The sequence below is a fragment of the Sinocyclocheilus rhinocerous genome, unplaced genomic scaffold, assembly GCF_001515625.1.
Source record: "Sinocyclocheilus rhinocerous isolate Xijiao unplaced genomic scaffold, SAMN03320098_v1.1 scaffold344, whole genome shotgun sequence".
Taxonomy (NCBI): Eukaryota; Metazoa; Chordata; class Actinopteri; order Cypriniformes; family Cyprinidae; genus Sinocyclocheilus; species Sinocyclocheilus rhinocerous.
In genome coordinates, this window is record NW_015627959.1 from 429,927 (window position 1) to 446,103 (window position 16,177).

At 39.2% G+C, this 16,177-nt stretch overlaps 1 pseudogene; it reads left to right on the forward strand.

The window, feature by feature from the left end:
* The window catches only part of LOC107737099 (storkhead-box protein 2-like), a 43,693-nt pseudogene that overhangs the window by 25,928 nt on the left and 1,588 nt on the right, over window positions 1-16,177 (forward strand).

Consider the following 16,177-nt stretch of genomic DNA (forward strand, 5'->3'; position numbering starts at 1 on the left):
TTTTTTTAACGTAAACTTGTGTGTGAATGAGAACTTAGTTTAGTACTCACATGCTGTGACAGCCGCTTTCTGTCCTTGTGCTTCGGATGTGTGCACTCAGAAAACCGTATATCAGAAGTTTAAATTAATATGGTTTAAAATGCATGATTTCAGTGCGATAAACATGATAATCAGAACCAAAACAGATGTGTTTTTTAGCAGGTCCGAGCTGTAATGGCGCAGCTCTATTCTGGAAAAGAGGACGGGGAACAGCAGCTCATTTGCATTTAAAGAGACAGGCACGAAAAACAGCGCGTTTCTGCTTCCACTCAAAATAGGCATTTTCAAAATGATATAATAAATGATCTGTGGGGTATTTTGAGCTGAAACTTTACAGACACATTGTGGGGACACCAGAGACTTATATTACATATTGTAAAAAGGGGCATAATATGTCTCCTTTAAATGATGAGCTACTGCTCACCCCACCCATCTCTTCCGTGGGGTGTGTCAACACAAAACTCGTGAATATATTCATATATGGCTTGGAGGTGGTTTTATTCAAATAGCTAGCTATCTATTTAGAAACCGGCTGCAAATTGAAACAGCTCACTGGATGACAGAGTTTCAGACTCAGACAGCCTTGTAATGCTTCCATCATTTCTGAGCTGGCAGACACACCAGAAAACTAAATGCATAAAAAAAGTGAAAATTTCATCCGATGTCCCATTTAAGCCTAAAGAATACTTCAGCTGCCCGCATTCCACGACAGCTGTCCGCATTCCTAGTGGACTTTCTGTCTTAACATTCACCTGGCGCATGCGCTGTGTGCACAGTACGCCCAGATAGTCTGCAGACACTCCTATTGATGAAAAATAAGAAAGAGTAACAAAAAAAAAGAAAAGAGAAAAGTGCGTGGACTGTCTGCATGTACTGTGCACATACAACAGCGCATGCGCCAGGTGAATGTTAAGACAGAAAGTCTTAAAGGTGTTGCTGTGCATGTGTCGAACTCGTCCATCCACTCTCATCCGCGGTGGAATACTTTGAAAGCTGTGCGGACATGGCTGTGCACAAGACTGAGCGGAACGTGGAGAAAGTAGTATACCCGGGCCTTTAGGTTTGTCCAGTTTCATCAAACTACCCTAGATACAGTGAGGTCCGAAAATCTGAGATCTTATTAGAAATCCGATATATTTAAAGTTTAGCTTAAACTTGTAAATAAACAGTTTTCAGTTTATAAAAAATATAAAAATGTTTTTTACTACTTATTTGTCACTACATTTACATGTGCTTTAATGTTATTACTAATAATAGAAAAGTTGTCTATTACTAATAATGGAAAAGCATACACTATAATATTTTTTTTTTCGTGTAACACCAACTTTATTTAACTGTTCTAATACTTTATTAGACAGAGCTGTTAAACAGAGACAGTAAACTATTGAAGTGCTCAGGCGCAGGCATTCTCATCGCTGTCAAAATAAAAGCCCGGCATGCCATCAAAATAAAAGACTTGCTTCCAACACATGTCCAAACAAAAAAAAAATGTATTGGTCAATGCCGATAATTAAAAAACAAATTGGCCAATTTATCAGCCTTGGCAATATATTGATTTACACATAAATTATCACTTGATTGCAGTACAAAGCTTTTTGCAGCCATGTTTTATTCCAGCAAACTAGCAAGTTAGCAAAACTAGTTAGCAAGCCAAAGTCATGGGTTCAATTTCCACGGAAAACAAGAACTGATAAAAATGTGTACCTTAAATGTAATATAATTTGCTTTGGATAAAAACATCTGCCAAATGTATAAATGTATTGACTACAGAGCTCAGAACCACCACTATTGCTTAGTTCAGTTTCTAGAAAAGGGTTTCAATTACAAATCAAGATTATTTGTGAAAGGCATTGAATTACTTGAATTGAGTTATTTATTAACTACACAGTGTGTTTACAGTCACTTCACGTTTCATGATTGATTACTATCCGATTGGGTATACACATGTACACTTGCTCACGTAAATGTGTGTGGATATAAATCCAATCTACTCCTCTTGTGCTATGTAATATTACAGAGTTCTTTGATTATGCTAATGTTAGATGCCAAATTTTCTGTTGAATCCTTCCTTTACCCCATATGGCAATTAGTGTTTGAGTTTTGCAGCTGCACAATCCATGTGTGTTCTCCATGACTGCTCACTCATGTGTAGTTATGTTTGGGAAGAATGAAGTTTACCTATATGGCCTGACTCAATATATCCTGGAGGGCATTTACACTTGGTCTTTGCATGATCGGATGCTTTACAATTTCTGTTACTCCATCCCCAGACTCTCTTCAGAGGATGGCCTGCTTTTGGCAAGAGCTACTCTTGCCTTGGCTAAATTTGGAATCCAGTGCAACAGCATCTGCCTCAGAGACACCTCAGAATATTAGGATCATAGGTTTTTAAATGTGGCTGTATGATGGTGGATTTTCTATAGAGAGCTCAAGACTTTTATATATATATATATATATACAGTAATTATGGTGTTTTGTGTATATATTTATATAAAGTGAAGGTGGGTAACTTTTAAGCAGTTGTATTAAATAATAAATGTAGTTTCATTTTTTCTCACTATCGTTCAAACTTTTAAAACAGCAAATTTAAACTGGAACATTTAGAGATAATATCCAAAATAATGTTTACTACATGTATACTGCTTTCTCAGTATCAGATGATCTGTGTGTAAATTTGGGTTGTTCAGTGACGTGACATGTGACATGTGGCCAAGTATGGTGACCCATACTCGGAATTAGTGCTCTGCATTTATCCCATCCAAAGTGCACACACACACAGCAGTGAACACACACACACCCAGAGCAGTGGGCAGCCATTTTTGCTGCGGCGCCCAGGGAGCAGTTGGGGGTTCGGTGCCTTGCTCAAGGGCACCTCAGTCGTGGTATTGAAGGTGGGAGAGAGCTCTGTGCATCACTCCCACCCACCTACAATCCCTGCCGGTACGAGACTCGAACCCGCAACCTTTGGGTTACGAGTCCGACTCTCTAACCATTAGGGCCACGACTTCCCCCAAGGGGGGGGGGTTCAGGGGGCTGGTTTAAACTATGTTTTGGCACAAACTAGCCAGACCAGTCAATAGCATAACGTAGGCTGCCATTGATTTCAGCTCATGGTGACCTTGGCTGCTAATAAACAAAGAAGAAAAAAAACTTCATATTTTGGTCCAAGATTTCACATCCATATTCACTAGCATGTGAATATGCACTAGCAAGTTGACACATAAATCCAATGTTCCAGAGCTAAAATGTTTCTTATATAAATTTCATATGGTGGTTATGACGCAGATTTGCAGGATGAAAGTGTGTCAGTGCAGTTGAGTGTAGTGGCCAACAGTCTGTATACGCTCATCTGAGGCAGTGCTAGGCTAGGCTAGGCTAGCTGCAGCAGCGCATTAACACTGCTGGCCTAGTGCACACAATGCATTGCATCTTCAGACTTTATTCACTGGTGTAATGCTGAATAAAAAGTATTCCACCTAGTTTATGTAATGCCTAGACCCTCAGCTGGAGTTTAGAAAGCATAAAAGAGAAGCAGAACGTAGAGGGGTAGCTCTGAGGAGCTCTTTTGTTAGAAATACTGCTACTGCACTAACAACACTGCAAACTACTAATAGTGAATGCTCAGCATTTTTTAAAAGCTGAATTGGAATTTTATTGACATTGATTGTATTTGTATGTTGACAATCCTGTATAAATTAGCATGTTGTTGGTGTATTATGTTTACAGAACAAAAACATACTTTGCACACATGCCTACATACGGAATTAATGTATCATGATGTTACAGAGAGTGGGTCTGACATTCTGCTTAGTACACTGTAAAAATTGAATTTTTACAGAAAAAAGTAAAAAAAACTGTTAATGTTTTTTGCAAGTAAAAACGACGAATCTCTATATAAATTTACAATTAAAAATTGTAAAAGGACATTCCCAGAAGTCCCTACATGACACATCACATATGATTATATTATATAAAAGTAATTTTGTTTCTTATCATTTTTGTTATTAGTATTGTACATTAGAGACATTTTGTGTTATTTGGTTAATGTTTATTGCATTATTTTAGTGTCTTGTAGGGCTGTGCGATATTGAAGAAAAATGCGATATGCGATAACTCATTAAATCTTGTGATACTCTGATGGCATTTTTTGTCCAGTTGTTCAAGTTGATTGGTATATTAACATTATTTCACTTGATGAAATGCACAGTTGTAAGTTATAAATTATACAGGCATCATTATGCTATCCCGTAATAACTGAAAAATTGTCAACATATTTTTATGGTGAACATATTTTTATGGCAGCCACAGCTGCCTTTTAAAAAAATTTTTTTTAAATTGTGTACAAGCCTGGAGTTTTGCAAAACTGAATCAATTACTAATTGAGACCTCAATATTCACTTTTGTTTGTAACTTAACTAGGCCTAGGACCTAAGCCTAGAACCTGGTCTAAATTGAAAGAGAAAGACTAAATTGATCATTTTAAAATGAGGATGAGAAAGTTTTAGGTGGAACAATATACTACTACTTTTGCCCAATAAAATGGCATTGGTTTAACAACCTCTAACAAGTTTCCTGCTTTGCCTTTGACTGCCAGCTTAAAGTATATATGTCACATCCCTGATAGCGCACACACATCACGGAGACGTCTATTTGACGTCTGCATTTGCATCTGCAAGACATAATTTTTTAGAGCGTTTGCTCACCTGCAATACGTCTATAGGACGTTTCCTATCAGATGTCAAATGGACATTTAGAAAATGTCTTTAAGATGAAAAACTGACATCTATCAGATGTTTGTACACAGCAGATGCTTTCCAGATCAAGCGATCTTTAACAGACATCTTGCAGTGTGCTATCTGGGAATCCACTCACATATCCTAAGTATGAATTTAAAGTGATAGGTTGTATAGCTATTTAGGACAATTATAATCAACTTGTGCTTGAGTGAAACCTAAACAGATTCGCATATGGTAATACATGTTCTAGCTGTTCCTCCCCACCCAGAGAGGCGTGTGTAGGATGAGTACTTTTAAAGCAGTTATCTTCACCCACCATTTTCAAACAAGCTGTGAATACACTGTTGATGTAACCAAGATGTTTTAATCCTCACTGAGGCCTGCTTTTTTCAGGCATTTGTGGTTCACTCTGACGTGGCTACACATAGACAAGGCTTAAGTCTGTCCAACAACCTGTTTTAGTCAGTCTGGTGACCTTAATCCATTACCTACCTATCAGAAAGAGAGAGAGAGTGTGTCAATGTGTGTCTTATGGGTGGAGTTGAACTAGTTTGAAGCTGCTGGGCTGCCATATGGGACGTGATGTAATTCGTGGGCATGCTGAATGTGTGGGAGAGGGTGAATGTGATACTATATTAATTGATGTATAGAGATGTCATATATGGTCAGTCAGTGTATTTTTATTTAAGTAAACTGTTGGTTTTAAAGGGATAGTTCACCCAAAAATGAATATTTTGTCATCATTTACTCACCCACATGATGTTCCAAACTTGCATGAATTTCTTGAACTGCACAAAACAAGATATTTTGAAGAGTGCCGGTAACCAAACATTTGCTGGTAGCCATTAACTTCCATAGTAAATTTTTTTTCCATACTATGGAAGTCAATGGCTGTTTGGTTACGGACAACATTTTGGTTGTGTTCAACAGAAGAAAGCAATTCATGCAGGTTTGAACTTGAGGGTGAGTAAATGATGTCAAAATATTCATTTTGGGTGAACTATCCCTTTAAGTTACACGCTTCCACCTTTTTTCATATGTAATTTGCAGTTTCAGAAAGATTTTGTTTTGCACTTGGCTCTTGATCTGCACCTCAACTATTACAGCCCTTCTCAGAGTGAACAGCACCACAGCACAAGCACAAGCCCTATACAATAGGGCTCCAAGGGTAGTGCTGGCCACATTTGGTGTGTACAAGCAAACACTTTTTTCTGGTTTGTTGTCATGGAGACGGATCTTTTGTGTCCTCTCTGACAAAAAATGAGGTTACCTCTCGTTCAGTGGGCAGCTGTGAGGATTTAAGTAAAGGCTCTCTCTCTCTCTTTCTTGCTTTGTTTCTTTGTACTTTTTTTTGGAGGTAGAGCTAACAAAGTACAAGATGTACCTGAATTGAGTAACAATCTGATAATCATGGAATTGTGATGAATTGTTGCATTGTCTAGATGAACAGAATACATTATATTTTCAGTTTAAAGTCATTGTCAGTCGTTGAAATTTTCATCATGTTTGTAGACTCACTTATCCACTTCTGTATGGATATATCTTCAAGGGAAGCTTGAGGTTTTCCAACAAGTTTCCACAGTGTTAGACTATTTAAGAAAACAATAGGATCCTTTCTTTATAATGAGCATATGTTTTGGTCTATGTGTATGTATGAATTCCATGTATAAATTCTCAAAATTATCATAAAAGAATCAAGTCTTAAAATATTCAAGGACACAAGCATGGGTTTTACATATCAAATAGTCAACAAATCTGTGCCCCACTGAACCTTATTCACTCACTCCCACTCATTGTTTACATCATAGATCACCAAGGAGATTAGTCAGGTGACCATGCCTCCATCTTCTCTCAGTGTTGGTGTAGCACCCCTGAATTGATTGAGCGTGTTCAGGTGCCAATTAGACCAGAAAATTAGCCTTAATTTCTCACATTGGATCAAATAATACAGTCATTCAGGAAGATCAGGCTTCAGATGGAATACTGTTATTCAGATAAGCATTTGTTAAATATTCAAAACATGTTGAATATTCAGGACAGAGTGACAGCCTTAGATGAATGAAAGCTAGGAGATTTCATTAAAAAAGAAATGTTGCTGAGAAGAAAACATTTTGCTCCTGTCCTTTTCCCTGCGTTTGGTTTAGGACATTTTGGATTCCTGCCTCCATCTAGTGTTGCCTCAGTTAAACTTCTACTTGAGTTTCATAAGGTTATGATGGTGAATCTAAGGTTAAGCTTGTATCTGCTTCTCTTTTTTGCCCCCATTGTTGTAAAGCACACTGGCCTGCATAGTTAATCATAATTAATATCACAATTTATATCATATTTTAACTTGAATATTTGAATATTTTGAACGTGATTATTTTTTATTTTATTTTATTCTTATTTTTTTTATTATTTTAATCACTTTGATTGAAGTGTGGTTTCAAAACACTCACTTATCACTGAATTTAGAGGTTTCATGTATAAAGAATTATCTTAGTTTAAATACTGTATATAACAATAGATATCCCCTTCTGAGTGTGTACTGTAGTGAACACTGCATAGGGACCCTGGGAATTGGAATGCAGCTTATGGTGCGTTCAAGTCATGTCGGATAGATCGTATTTACGAGTTGAACGCACATGAACGTCTCATGGTCTCTTTCTTCCCTCCTTCCTGTCAAGTGCTTATGCCCAGTGGGATGACGTCACCTCAGATGTGCTTGCAGCCATACAAGCCAGCTTGCACAAAGACTAGAGTGTGTGATGTGACACCATTAGAGCAACCTCACCCCCCTTTCCCAATTTAACAGACAGAGAGAGAATATTAAACCTCAGGTACTGTAAAGGTGAACTTTGTTTTAATTGTTTGCGGTCCCAGAGACCCCACTGCTGTAGGTCTATACATGCAAATATTAATAGTGTATATTAATAATATTAATAATAGTGCTATAATTAATAATGGTGCTTTTATTCATGTTTTATATTTGGGTTCTCTGGTTAAATCAAGTTTAAATTTAGAATCAGTTTTCATAAGATTAGTCATAAAGTATCATCCTGATATACTATGATGTTAAGTATGTTTTATGAGCTGTCTAAACAGCCTTGGAGTCTCTCAGACCCCAAACAGAACAGAAGGATTCATACTTTTTTTTTTTTCACAGTGCGTACAGTTCTTTGCAGGGCAAGCTGTTTGTTTGTGCTATTCATACTCCTGTTTGTGATCATTGATGTCATAGCTGTCTGTTTCCAATGACTATTGATGATGACCAGGCACAGAGGAAATCAGATAATTTCAGCATTTTCTGCTCTGAAATTTAAAGAGAAGAAATGTGGAATGGATTTAAAAATGTTTTAGTACTACAACTCTTATTTATAGGTGGAAGAATAATAGCCATACATTTTATATATTTATGGTGTCTGTAAGATTTTTTAAATGGTTTTGAAAGAAGTCTTATTTAATCAAAAATACAGTAAAAACAGTAATATTACGAAATATTATTACAATTTAAAATAACTGCTTTCTATTTGAATTATATTTGAATATAATGTATATTTTACAGCTAAATTTACTTCAGTCTTCAGGGTCACAAGATTCTTCAGAAATCATTCTAATATTTTGATTTGCCAATCAAGAAACATTTCTTCTTATTTTTTAAATAAATTTGATGATGAATAGAAAGTTCAAAAGAACAGTATTCATTTTAAATAGAAACCACTGCTTTCTATTTGAATTATATTTGAATATAATGTATTCCTATGATGACAGCTAAATTTACTTCAGTCTTCAGGGTCACAAGATTCTTCAGAAATCATTCTAATATTTTGATTTGCCAATCAAGAAACATTTCTTCTTATTTTTTAAATAAATTTGATGATGAATAGAAAGTTCAAAAGAACAGTATTCATTTTAAATAGAAACCTTTTGCAACATTATAAATGTCTTTACTGTCATTTTGATCAATTGAATGCATTCATGCTTAATAAAATAATTAATTTCTTTTTTTTCTAAAAAATCTCACTGACCCCAAACATTTGAATTGTTTATATTTAAAATGAATACAATCTATTCTATATTTAATCACTACTCCATATAATAAGGTATGATTTGTGCGTATAAAAAAAGGTGTTATTTACCTAAAGGGCCTTGTGTTTGAGCAGGTTTTGCTTAGTCTTGCAGCCAACGTACTCTCCTCAGTTTTTCATTAACAAGATTGAGTGTGAAGCGCTGCCAGTGAGCAGTGCTGGAGGAGAGTTAAAAAAAAAAGGTGTGCATGAAGCTTGCTTGTGATTGGTCACACCTCTCCTGTCTTTGTGTGGAGTGGAGCATGTTGGGTAAGTGTCCATCGCCAGAGCTGCCTTTTCTGATGGCTGCAGCACAGGAGCGGAGGGAGGGGTCTCTCTGCTCCTCCCTCCATCCTGCTCTCTCTTTCTTTCTCTCTCACATCCTCACACCCGCTATCCTCCCCCTACTAAAGTAAAAACAATAAAATTCATAATGGAGAGCAACTGAATTTAGCTCTAGCATGCTGATACCTCTCAAAAAAAAAACACTGGGCTAGTTAAAAAAAAAAGGTGTGCATGAAGCTTGCTTGTGATTGGTCACACCTCTCCTGTCTTTGTGTGGAGTGGAGCATGTTGGGTAAGTGTCCATCGCCAGAGCTGCCTTTTCTGATGGCTGCAGCACAGGAGCGGAGGGAGGGGTCTCTCTGCTCCTCCCTCCATCCTGCTCTCTCTTTCTTTCTCTCTCACATCCTCACACCCGCTATCCTCCCCCTACTAAAGTAAAAACAATAAAATTCATAATGGAGAGCAACTGAATTTAGCTCTAGCATGCTGATACCTCACAAAAAAAAAAACACTGGGCTACCAGCTTCCCCAGCAGTCACTAATGCTCCATAAGTCATTTAGAGGCTTATGAGCAGCACGTTGCTGTCTGTACAGACTCTGCATGAACAGTGAGACACAGGCTGGGATTTGAGTGATGGTCCTTTGCCTGCCGTATACGCACACACACATACACACACACACAAACACACACACACACACCAGGAGAGCAGCAGCTCCGTGTGGATGATGTCATCCTATCTGCATCCTGCAGTGTTAGCAGCGTAGCTTCAGACCCTTTGTTGCCCTTTACGCTATACTCGGACCAGTTTTATGGTTTCTTTTAGCATTGTGAGCTAAGTAGTGAAGCACAGCATAATCTTTAGAGGTTAAAGGAGTTGTTCATGCTTGCAGTGTAATCTTAGTGTAAAACATAATTTTTCCTGAGATATTTTGTAGCTTCTTTCAATACACATGAATGGACACTGGTTTTAAAGTTTTTTTTTTTTTTCAAGATCAGTGTTTCTACTGCTGTTTATTAGTTTAGACTTCATCTCCAAGCAATAAAAATTGCTAAAGTGTATAATTTATTATTTTTTTTTTATGAACAATGGTATAGAATTATGCTTTGTATTTCTGATCTCATCTCCAAATTGGATTTCACTTCATTATGAATAACTGTATAAATGATCCATAACGATTTTTAGCCATGGTTTGGATAATGCTGACTCCGTTCTCACTATTAAACATCATAGTGTTTGTAACTTTTACACAAGGAATACATGGAGTTTAAAAGGTGTGTCAGACAGACGTTCTGCATATAACGTATGTCTTGTGGTATTTCATCTGCTACCAACAATATTAAAGCATTTGATGTAGTGCATATGCTTCTTTTAATAATGAGCTGGACAACAGTGGGTAAAGCATCATTAAAAGTCTTTGCAACAGATGCAGGAAAGTGGAAAAGTGAAGTATAGTCTCTCAGATGTATTATGTGATATAACATGTTTGATTTGCTCTGAATTGTGCTTCTAGTAAATCCAGTATGCATGGGTGTTTTTTTGGGATCAATATTGATGCATGGCCTGGGGTCTTTCTGCCTACGCAGGCAGAGGGGCTTATTGCGGAGTCGTCAGTATAAGGTCACATTTGGCAATACACGATCACACACCCTGAATAACCTTCACGCTACTGTTGTGACTGTATAGCATCTTGAATCTCCTCCACACCCCTCCCTGGCCTCAAACTCCTCCTTTCTCCTGGTCCCACATTAATACTGTGGGAGACATCGTGAACTCATAAAAATCTTTTGTTTTCTTATTTGTTTGTGTAACATTAAAAAAGGTGACATTTAAGGACCAATCAGTTAGTTGCCAAACAAGTACGTTCTTGTATAGTAGGACTGACCATTATTTTTTGTGTGTGTCCCTCTCTAGGCGATGCATCTCCAATCAGTATGTCTGTCATCAGTCAGTCTCAGTTCATCCCACTGGGAGAGATTCTGTGTCTGGCCATCTCAGCCATGAACTCTGCCCGCAAGCCTGTCACACAAGATGCGCTGATGGAGCACCTTGCCACCTGCTTCCCAGGTAGCCCTCCAGACACACTTATGAACACACACACTTCATAGAAAGTGTTACCAAACAAAGTATAGTGTTTTAAATGTACAAAAAATTTAAAATTAAAAAATATATATAAAAAAAACGTTGCCAGATTTACAATATTCATAATTGTAATGAATATTGACATATATATTCATAATAACAGTCTGTGAAAAAGGTCCATTGTACACCTTACGTTACTCAGCTCTGTTCAGAGAAATCAGTCAATCAAAGTGCAAAGTGTGCAAACTTAACCTGAATAGAGTCTGTCTGCTTTCCCTTAAAGGAGTGGTAAAAAAAAAAGAAAAAAAGGAACAGAGGCTCTGGATTGCGTCATGTTGGTATGGCAACTAAAACTGTATGATGTAATGGCAGGCAACACTTAACCCTGACTAGTTACAGCTTATCTACTCCTTTATCCGTTGTGTGTGTTTCTGTGATTGAGAGTGTTGAAAAGCTGATTTGGGTGAAGTGAGGACTTGAGTGCAGTGAGGACACCATGCACCTTGTAGTGCAGTCTACCCTGTTGGTGCTCCTTGTCTGAGCTACAGGCAATGTTTACTTATTTTGCACACGTGATATTAAACAAAGAGAGACATTCACAGTACTGAGTCATACCACAAATGTAATGTCTATCTTTGAGTCTCTAAGTCAACCATTTTAATTGTATAGAAATATATTCCCTCTAATGCCTACTTTGAAAGTACGGAACAGTGGATCTCAAAATTTGAGAATACAGTCTGTGGTTCACTGGTGCTGCATGAAGGTTTCCAAGTGGCCCACTAGTTGGTTGTCTTATAATAAGATAATAGACCTGAAAAATAGATCGACTGATTGATCAACTTATAACAATGAATTAATTGATTGATAACATTAACTTGTGATAAAATGTTTCTGTTGTCTAACATTAATTACATAGTTGAAGTTATACAAGTATTGAGTCCGACTTCTTAGTGAACAGTTAGTTTAGTCAGCTTAGGCTTATTAGTTAAAATTTTCAGCCTGGCTAATGAAATAAGGACAAAACAAGATATTATGTAAAATCTATAACTAAAACTAAGAAATTGTTAGGAGATATTTTAATATTATTATTTTATTTTATTATCATATGAGTTCTTATGAAGGAGGGCCCTTTGGTAAGTCACGCTGGCAGGTTTAGTCTTATTACATTGAAGGGCTTACATACGCGATGATGAAAGATGAGGTAATGACTGGTGTGTTGTGATTGGTGGTGACATAAACCAGCAACCAATGCTCTTCTTTTGATTGACCTTCTGTAGTTATTTGTGTGATCACACCTACTCACGGTTAATCCTACTTTTGGCACATCAGAGCAGTTCTGGATAATGCTGACATCAACATGAACCCACTAATCTGCTACTCCCCCTCCACCCTTTTTTCCCCACTTTGCACTCTATTTTTCACATCTAAGTGTTTTCCTGTTGAGCTTTTCCTTTGAAAAGTTAATTGATATTGATGATTGAAGATTTATTATTATTGTATCACAAATGTTAGCCAAATAGAACAAGTTGTGTCAGCACTTAAAATTAAGTTAACACTATGAAAAGGATTATGAAATTTACATGCGGTTGTATTTTCTTCAGGTGTACCCACTCCAAGTCCAGAGATCCTGCGGCACACGCTGAACATGTTGGTACGGGAGAGAAAGATCTACCCCACACCAGAAGGTTACTTCATTGTTACTCCACAGACCTACTTCATCACCCCCTCCCTCATCCGCACCAACAGCAAGTGGTACCACCTGGATGAGCGGCATCCAGAGCGACAGCAGCAGCAGCAACAACAACAGCAGCAACAGCTTCAACAACAGCAGCAGCAGCAACAGCCGCCACCTCAACAGCAATGCACATCACCACAATCTGGAACCATCACTCCCTCCACCTCTGGCTGCGTACGAGAAAGGCCTAACCATAAGAACCACTGCGACTCCTTTAATGCCTACCGTGATGAGGTGCCCAGCATTCATACCTCAACAATTCAAAGAAAATCCCCAAAAGAACCCAAAGGAGAGCCCCCTTCATACCTACAACCCCCACCGCCTCCACCTGCCATTCAGCATCCACCTGACCCCACCGACAAGAGCAAGAGCATGACCGCCACCTTCTCTTACAAGACAGATACACTAACCAAGAAGAAGGAGGGCAGTGGTGGGGGCAGCAGTGAGAGGCAGTCTAAGAAGTTTGGGCTAAAGCTGTTCCGCTTGAGCTTGAAAAAGGACAAGACCAAACAGCTGGCCACCTTTTCAGCACAGTTCCCTCCAGAGGAGTGGCCCTTGAGGGACGAGGATACACCGTCTGCTGCAGCGATCCCTCGTGAGGTGGAGATGGAGATCATCCGCCGCATCAACCCAGACCTGACGGTGGAGAACGTGGCCCGTCACACAGCTGTCATGAAGCGACTGGAAGAGGAACGAGCTCAGCGCTGCAAGGCCAGCTCCTCAGCACAGCACAGTGCCCGCAGTCGCCGGAGCCGAGGCCACCGGCGTGTGCCACATGGGAAGTCACGTTCGCACAGCAAGACACGGGCTTCTCGGGGAGACCCCTCTGAGGGCTCCAATCTGGACCTGCCAGCAGTCAGCCTGGAGAGGGACTACCGTTTTTTCAGTCACTCTCTGGTACGCTCACCAAGAGAGGGAATGTACACAGTGGAATGCAGAAGTGGTGGTGCCTACCTTGTCCACAGCAACCCCAACATTGCTGAGTCACACTTTCCTGTCACCCCAGAGTGGGATGTTTCAGGGGAGCTTGCAAAGAGGCGGACAGAGATGCCTTTCCCTGAGCCTTCACGTGGAACGTCACATTCTAGAGTGCACCGGAGCCACAGCCACACTCAGGACCGCAAGTCACGCAATGAGCGGCCCGATAAGGCTAAAGAGCGATCGCGTTCTATGGACAACTCCAAGGACCCGCTGGGAGGTGGGAGCTCCACACTTGGCACAGCTGAGGATTATGACCGCAGTCCTGATGACAGAAGTCGCTACTATACCGATGATGGGACGCTGAGGGCCTCCTCTCAAAAGGCCCCGCACTACTCGTGCATCATGTTTTCTGCTGCCAAGTTCAGCTCTGAAATGTCTGTACCTGATATGGGCAAAATGAGTCTGGATGAATCGAGGCTCTGCAGCCCTCTAGAACGGAACAAAAGCAGGGACAGTCTCCCAGCCTACAGTGACCTGAAGGCCTTGTCGCCAAAGCCTTTGGCTGATGACTACTTACAGTGCAATACATCGAATGAAACAATCCTTACTGCCCCACTGACTTTGGGCAAATCTGACCATGACACTTTAGCCCCATCTGGCAACCACCTAACTCCACCCCTTTGTCTGCATCTGCCCCGGCACCTACAGGCACAGAACAGGATGCTCCCTCCACATCTGAAGCTGCTTTTGACTATTACAACGTGTCAGATGATGATGATGAGGAGGAGGCAGAGGAGGCCTCCCGTAAAGAGGCCGCCCCAACAGAAGCAAAAGGGCGGGCAGGGGCTGGAGACGGTGGTGGAGGCGGCGGGACCATGCAGTGGTTGCTTGAACGGGAGAAAGAGCGGGATTTACAGCGGAAGTTTGAGAACAACTTGACTCTGCTTAGCCCTAAGGAGAGCGAGAATAATAACAGCCAGAAGTCGGCTCACTCGGCACGGCTGGACAGCATGGACAGCAGTAGTGTGACTGTAGACAGTGGGTTTAACTCCCCTCGGTAAGTACTCACTTCAAAGACAGAATGTGTTACATATTGAAAACCCATATTTGAGTGTATATTGTCAATTGCTGACTGTGAACAAGTGTTCAGTGCATCAATTAATTGCCATTTAAAAAAAAAACATTCTTATTACCAAAAACATAAGATTAGGTTCGATAGTGAGGAAATAAAATATAACATTATGCTTACCAGAAAACATAAATTGCTAATATGGTAGAATCCACTTTATTTCTCTGACATCCCACAAAATGAAATGTTGTTTTCCACAGGTCACTTTTTATATGTTTGTTTTATAAAAAAATTTTGATGTTTGATTTGCTGCACATAGTTGCATAGGGCCCATATAATTACAATCTTATACTGTGATGTATGGCATGTTTTTCCCCTTCTTCTTTGCCAAGGCCACAAACCAGCACAGACAGCCTTTAAGTGGGTTTCCCAGGGCTGTGTATGTGTTAGCAGAAGCCCTTTATGAGTGAGAGGGTGAGGACTTTTTTCAGCCGCTAAAAATAGACCCCTTGTGTCTGTATGACTCATTCATAGGGATATGGCAGGGGGAGAATAACTGAGAAGAGCCTACATGTTCTGCACATGTGCTGCCTCTACTCCTTACAATATACTCTAAGAAAACTAAACACAGGAAAAAGTGCCATGTTAATATGCCGGAATTTTCTTTATTGATCTTTCCCAGGTGTTTTAACCTTATTTTGAATTACACATAACATTATGTTGTATTTTAAGGTTGAAGGAAATGTCTGATACTTACACTAGTAATTTTCTGCTAGGACTTTATCAGTTTTTCTACATATTTTTTTTTTCTTACAGTGTAGTGCATGTTTGCTTACTTATTTTGACCTAATAATGACCTCATTCTATGACTGATATGTCAGTTAGTGAAAACCAACATTTTAACTGAAAATCCCATAGAAAGCCTCTCTAAATGGACCTTTGTAATTTAACACTGTACGTAAGTACCAATAATATATTTTATCAATACAACTCATACTGCTGTGCTGATGAAAATGTTCTTTTCTTTTGTTGTATTGAACTGACATCCTTACATTTGTAATGTTTTGATAACTTGTGTAATGCAATACATTTTACTGTCCTTTCTACGATCAGTTATCGTGTATCGTGTACGATGATAATAGTAATAGGCTATGAATATACAGTAGTTGTGGCCCAGTCACATTGTGATGGAGCTACAAAACCTACAAGACAAACTGCCACAAGTCTCTAATTTTAAGACCCCCAGCCGTCCCTTCAAGCAGCCA